The following is a 7,120-nucleotide window of genomic DNA, read 5'->3' as shown; positions in this document are numbered from 1 at the left end:
ATAGCCCTTCAAAGGCCTTTCATTATCAATAATCAATCTTAGCATGATGATGAAATATAGACTGTTAAATCCCAGCAAAATGATGAAATACAGATCCCGCCATGATGAAATATAGATAGTTAAGACAGCCTGAGCTATTACAGAGAAACGCCCAAGGAAATCAAAGACTAGATAGAAACTTAGAAAGGGGGAGAGGCTTTTGCAAAATGCACAGAGAAGGAGACACCCAACTCATCCATGGAGCAAGGTACGACGAATGTTCCTCCCTGCCATTGAGTCTCTCTCTCTCTCTCTCTCTCTCTCTCTCTCTCTCTCAGGTGGAAGCAGGCCAATGTCCTTGCAAATGCAAGGAAATCCATGAGAAGTTTAGAAATAAAAGGAAGGCAAGAACGATCCGTTTGGCAAGAGGCAAATCGATACCTAGTTTTGAGAGACTCCCATGTCCCGAAGAAACTCTAGTGGAGTAGCCGTAAGAGTAATCCCTCAGCGACATCTCTTTCTCTTTGGTTGAGGTCGGTGTTTGTTGTACCTATTGGAGTTTATGCTCTCTCTTTCTATCTAGCTATGGAAACATACATGGCTGCTCTTAATGAAGGGGATGCCACACCAGAGATTGCAAATGAGGCTGAATTTACTAAAAATCCCCAAGTTTTGTATCCGGAAAGGCAGAGAATGGACGCTCTCTCCAAGCTCAAAGAGATTGGGAAAAACCCCCAAGATGATTGATGAAGTAGTATATAATGAGATGTACAAATTGGTAAGAGCAGAGATGCACACCATGCGGGAGGACATTATAAAAGAAATCCAGACACAAGCAAAAGTAATGTATGAGCAAATAAAGAAGTAGATGGAAACCGAAGTATGCAAAGCCAAAAAGGAAATGGAAAAGCAACTCAAGGTTGAAATGCAAGAACTGAAAGCGAACATGCAAGCACAGTTACTGTGTGAAATGCAATCTAGATTGCGGGCTGAAGTGGAAGTACACCAAGTATTGCTACAAAAGGATATGCATAAAATTATGAAAGATTATGTAAATGCTGAGACAAGGGCCATGGAATCGGTAAAAGATAAGGAAATGGCAGAATTGAAATCGCAACTTGAGGCTTGTAAAAATGATGTATCTGCGGCCATGGACAAAGAGTCTCAAAAAAGTAGGGAGGCAATTGCCGCCGTGGAGACAAGTGTTGTTAAAGTGAAAGCAAATGTTAAAAAAGAGGTGCATACTTGGGCCTATTGAGATATCAATCTCCACTCGTGATATGCCAGGGTGACCGTTGTGCATTTATGTCACCGACTTGTTAGCTGGAGATGCGGTTGGTACATCGCCCATGAATAATAACTGGACGATAGCTATCCTTATCTACTCTAGTTTGCGGTCAGAGGCCATTTCGGGGCCCGTTTTGAAGGCGGAAGTTCTTCGCAGGCACTCAGAAAAAGGCCCTGTTCTTGCTGTGCAACCACTGCTCGCGGCTGGTCGGTGAAAAGTTACCGCAGAAATTGCATCGTATGCTTGTGTGTAGAGATATTGGGAGTTGCAGAATCATGCTTGTTGCCTATTGATGCAAATCGTCACTAGGAAGTGACTGTGTGGTCAAATACCACTTTCGTCAGTTTTGCAGATCTTCCTGTGTGAGCCAAAAGCTGTGTCTTTCGCAGTGAGAGAATATTTTGCAGTGTTCTGTAATGGCGTCTGATTCTCTTTCATAGATTGTCACTGAAAAGCTTGACAAGAACAACTTCCAAGCATGGAAGTTTAGAATGACGAATTTCCTTATGGGAAAAGGCTATTGGGAGTTCATTACAGGAAATGAAGAAGAACCAGTTCTTCCTAATGTTCCCAATCAATAGGAAATGCAAGCATTTAAAGTATGGCATGAGAGAGCCAGAAAAGTTATGTACTGGCTGTCTATCAGCATTTCGGATTCTATAATTGTGCATATTCAGGATGCAAGTATGCCAAAGGAGGCATGGGATACTTTGGCAAAAATGTATAGCACAAATAGGCAAGCCAAGAAAATGCAGCTCAAACAAGAGTTGCATAATGTGTAGAGAGAAAATTTGAGCATCAATGACTACCACATGAAGGTGAAGAAAATTGCAGATGCACTTGCTTCCATTGGGTCACCAGTGGAAAATGATGATCTAGTTTCTGTGACCTTGAATGGTCTAGGAAAGGATTATGCATAGTTCCGGACATCCATTGCCATCCGTGAAAAATTTCGTGATTTTGAAGAGTTGTTTGCTCTTCTAATTTCTGAAGAGCAGAGAAATGGGGGTGCATCTTCTTTAGGAGGAACTTCAAAAGAAATTGTCTTCTACTCAAATGCTGGAAGAGGTAGAGGCAGAGGTAGAGGAGGCCGATCTGCAGGCCGTGGTAGAATAGAATAATATGCAACAAACTCAAGAAAACCAGTCCTATGTAGGAGGACGTGGTAACTCTAGAGGCAGGGGGAGCCAAAGAGGTCATGGTGGATGGCAGAGAGGCCAAAATGCAAACAGCAATGTTGAATGCTACTAATGTGGTAAAATGGGTCATATGGCTAAGGACTGCTACAAAAAGCAAAATGACATTATGAATGGAAAATTGCAGCAAGGCAATTATGCATCTTCTAGTAGACAGGGTGATGACAGAAATGAGATCTATTTATGGTGCAGCACATGACTAATTCTATGACAAGTGTAGAAGAATGAAATGATGTGTGGTATGTTGACTCAGGTGCGTCAAACCACATGACAGGTCATGCAGAGTGGATGCAGGATGCAAGGAAAATGGAAAAACCAGGATTTGTGGAGACCGGTGATGATACTTTACATCCTATTGTGCAGATTGGTAAAATTCCTTTGTTTATGCAGGATGGGAAAAAGAAATACCTGTCAGATGTATTTCATGTCCCAAACATCACCAAGAACTTGGTTTCTGTTGGTCAAATGGTTGAGCAGGGCTTGCAAGTTAGATTTAATCCTCATGGATGCTTTGTTGAGGATATGGAAAATAACGGTCGCTTGATAGCGAAAGGAAAGAAGAAAGGCAGGATGTTTACGTTGGATGCGAACATGCCTAAATTGAGTGCAGCAATGTTTGCACATGGGATTGGTGTAGTTGTAGATATTGATATCTGGCATAAACGCATTGGTCATGTTAATATACAGCAACTTAAATCAATGCAAGCCCAAAATATTGTTGCAAGATTGCCTAAATTAAGGGTTGCAGAAATGCATAAGGTTTGTGAAGCCTATCAATTTGGAAAACAGGCAAGGAAACCATTTCCTAGGCATGTTCAAGAGAGTAAAAAGCCATTGGAATTAATCCACTCTGATGTGTGGACTACTAAAGTTGTATCTATTGGAGGCTGTCGCTATTTTGTCACATTTATTGATGACTTCAGCAGAAAACTTTGGCTGTATTTTATGAAAAAGAAAGGTGAAGTGTTTGGGCACTTCAAAGCTTTTAAGGCTATGGTTGAAAAAGAAACAGGCCTGCAAATAAAATGCCTAAGGTCAGATGGAGGGGGAGAGTACCTCTCAAATGAGTTTGCAAGGTTCCTGCAGGAGCATGGCATAAAGCAGCAATATTCATGCAATCATACCCCACAGCAAAATGGACTTGCAGAAAGGAAAAACAGGCATATTGGAGAGGTATCTCGGGCCATGCTAAATGAAAAAGATCTACCAGATTATTATTGGGCTAAATCAATTGCTACAGCAGTTTACACAATGAACAGGACTCCCACCGCAGCAATACATGGCATGACACTAGAGGAGATATATACTGGTAGAAAACCAGACATTTCTCATTTGAAAATTTTTGGTTGCATTGCCTATGTCCATGTGCCAGATGATTTGAGGTCCAAGTTGGATCCAAAAGCTGAGAAGTGCATCTTTATTGGTTATTCTCTACAGCAGAAAGGGTATAGATGCTATAACCCTTCTACTTGTAAGTTTACAGTGAGCAGAGATGTTGTTTTTGATGAGATGAGCAGCTGGTATAAACCAGTAAATGTGATGATTGATGTAGATGCACAAAATGGTAATGCTGCACAGAATTCACAGCAGCAATCACAAAATATCAGTGGACCTGCAGTGTCCTCTAGCAGTGGTTCACATACTTCGCCATGGACAGGCAGATTAAGATCAGGAGAATCTCCTCAAAGCAATGCAGATAGTGGTATGTAGGTATCACGAAAAGGAAAAGAGAAGGTAGATCGGCCCATGTTTGATGTGAATGCTGGTCACTCTTATGTGGATGGTGAATCCAGTGGCTCAGAACAGAGCATTGATGATGAGTTGGGTATTCCTTCTGTTGTTACACCTGGAGTAAGGAAGACCAGGGATGTTTTGAGAGCACCTGGAAGTGAGCCTATTTTGCGTAGGTCTACCAGGGTTAGGTATCCTGTGGATAGGCTGAAATATGATGGATTTACAGCCATTCACTATGCCTATATGGTCAAAGTGATACAGGAACCAGAACCCACTTCTTTTGAGCAAGCCATGGGAAATGAAAAATGGGAGAAAGCCATGGATGAAGAAATGGATGCCTTGGAAGCAAATGCTACATGGGAATTGGTGCCTTTGCCTAAAGACAAGAATGCAATTGGCTGTAAGTGGGTTTATAAGATCAAGCACAATGCAGATGGTTCTGTGAATAGATACAAGGCAAGATTAGTTGTCAAGGGGTATGCACAAACATATGGCATTGATTATAAAGAAACTTTCAGTCCGGTTGCAAGGATGGCAACCGTAAGAGCAGCCATTGCTATGGCTGCATCAAAGGGATGGTCTTTACATCAGATGGATGTAAAGAATGCCTTCTTGCATGGTGATTTACAAGAAGAGGTCTTTATGGAGCAACCACCAGGTTATGTCCATGCTCTTCATCCTGAGTTTGTTTGTAGGTTGAAGAAAGCCTTGTATGGCTTGAAGCAAGCACCTAGAGCATGGTTTGACAAGATAGGACAATACCTTGTCACTATTGGCTTTTAGATTTCCAAGGCAGATTTCTCACTCTATGTGAGAAAAACAAAGAAAGGTATTATGCTGCTTGTCATTTATGTTGATGATTTGATCATCACAGGTGATAGTGATGAAGATATCCTTCATGTGAAAATGCTATTGAGGCAGAAGTTTGAGATGAAGGATTTGGGAGAGCTATGTTATTTCTTGGGCATTGAGGTGATTAGATCACCAAGTGGGATACAGCTCTTGCAGAGGCAGTATGGATTGGACATGCTACCCAAATATGGGATGATAGGCTGTAAGTCTATTTCAGTTCCTTTGGAGCAGAATGTGAAGCTGAGCATAGATGCAGGTGAGCTTTTGGAAGACCCTACTATGTACAGACGCATAGTAGGAAGTTTGATTTATAGGACTATTACCAGGCCAGATCTAAGCTATGCTATTGGATTGGTAAGTCAGTTTATGCAGGCTCTAAGGAAACCGCATTTGGATGTAGCTAGACGCATACTCAGGTATGTGAAGTCCACATTGCAGTATGGACTATTTTATGAGGCTGGGGTTTAGATAGAGTTGCATGGATACACTGATGCTGATTGGGCTGGTAGTATTTCTGATAGACGATCTGCCAGTGGATATGTGTTCTCTTTTCGGAGTACTATAGTCACTTGGAGCAACAAGAAACAACCTACAGTTGCCTTGTCGAGCACAGAGGCTGAGTACAAGGGTGCAGCAATGGCTGCATGTGAGGTAGCTTGGTTGCATAAGCTACTTTATGATATGCATCAGTCTACAGATGGGCCAGTTGTCATTTATTGTGACAACATGAGCAGTATACACTTGGCAAATAACCCAGTCTTTTATGCTAGAACAAAGCACATTGAGGTGCATTATCACTATGTGCGGGAGAAGGTTTTACTAGGTCTTATTGATCTAGCTTATGTCAGCACAGAGGATCAGGTAGCTGACATATTCACGAAGGCATTGGGCATAGAGAAGCTACGCAAGTTCAGAGACTTGCTTGGTGTGCAAGAATTGTGATTGAGCTCCAGGGAGAGTGTTGAGATATCGAGCTCCACTCGCGATATGCTAGGGTGACCGTTGTGCATTTATATCACCGACTTGTTAGAAGCTGGAGATGCGGTTGGTACACCGCCCACAAATAATAGCTGGATGACAGCTATCCTTATCTACTCTAGTTTGTGGCTCAGTTAGTATGCCACCTTGGTTAGTTGAGTTTGGTTTGAGACCCACATATAGGGTTCTTCTATTTCTTTGTACTTGAGTTCTTTTGGCTTTCACAACTAAGAAGAGGAAAACTGTTTTCAGCCTCCACCTGTGTGTGTATTCCCCCATTGTGTATGTGAGAAAGCCACAAGTGAGACTCCTTCCCTCTCTCCCACTATCTTCACAGGGCCGAGGTGGCTAAATATGCAAAAAAACAAGCACAAGAAGTGGGCGATGAGATGAAAGAAAACACACCATGGATTGAAGTGATCAAGAAAAATAGAGGAGTAATAGCTAATAAAATAGAGGTCATGAATGCACATTAGAGGAAGAGGCAAGGAGAAAGGCTCGGATCTTGCATGTTAGAATTGTGGGTTGGGAACAAAAAGAGGATGCCACTAAAGATGCGAAGGCACTAGCATTGAAGATAGGGGCAGAAAGTGTACCTATTGCTATTGCATGGCGGGTAGGAAAAGATGACGCCCGCTGGGCCCAAGGCCTTGATTTTAGGATTTGAGGACATGGGGGGGAAAAAGGCATTTTTGTCCAAAAGGATAGCCCTCAAAGGTCAGAAGATCTACTTAGACGAGGACCTCACTCTTGCACAAGTGGCACATAGGAAGGAATGCATGCCAAAGGTGCTTGAAGCCCGGGAATAGGGCAAGTGGGCTATGTACAGAGATGGGAGAGTTATCATAACAGAGAGGAGATCCACGTGACGGTATGCGGCCTCTGAGACTTTAAGGTTTAGTATACGGAACTGTAATGGTTCTCTGAGGCTAGATGCAGTCTATTTTGAGGATTCCTTTAGGCATGCGGATATCGCTATTTACACAGAGACACACCAGTGCAAGGGGAGGAAACTTCCAGATCTCAGAGGTTTTAGATGGGAATCAGTATGCCGACCACAGCCATGGATGGCAGGAGGGACTAGAGGCTCTAG

The 7,120-nt window shown here is 42.5% G+C and overlaps 1 pseudogene; it reads left to right on the top strand.

The window, feature by feature from the left end:
• The first annotated feature begins 925 nt into the window (after positions 1-925).
• Positions 926-6,896, top strand: LOC147880458 (uncharacterized; annotated as a pseudogene).
• Positions 6,897-7,120: the final 224 nt, after the last annotated feature.

This window comes from Dipteris shenzhenensis, chromosome 32 (genome assembly GCF_047967505.1).
Source record: "Dipteris shenzhenensis isolate YYH24624 ecotype China chromosome 32, Dip_SZ_1.0, whole genome shotgun sequence".
In the NCBI taxonomy this organism is placed as follows: Eukaryota; Viridiplantae; Streptophyta; class Polypodiopsida; order Gleicheniales; family Dipteridaceae; genus Dipteris; species Dipteris shenzhenensis.
The sequence above is the reverse complement of the archived record's forward strand: the minus strand, read 5'-3'. Positions and strand labels throughout refer to the sequence as shown.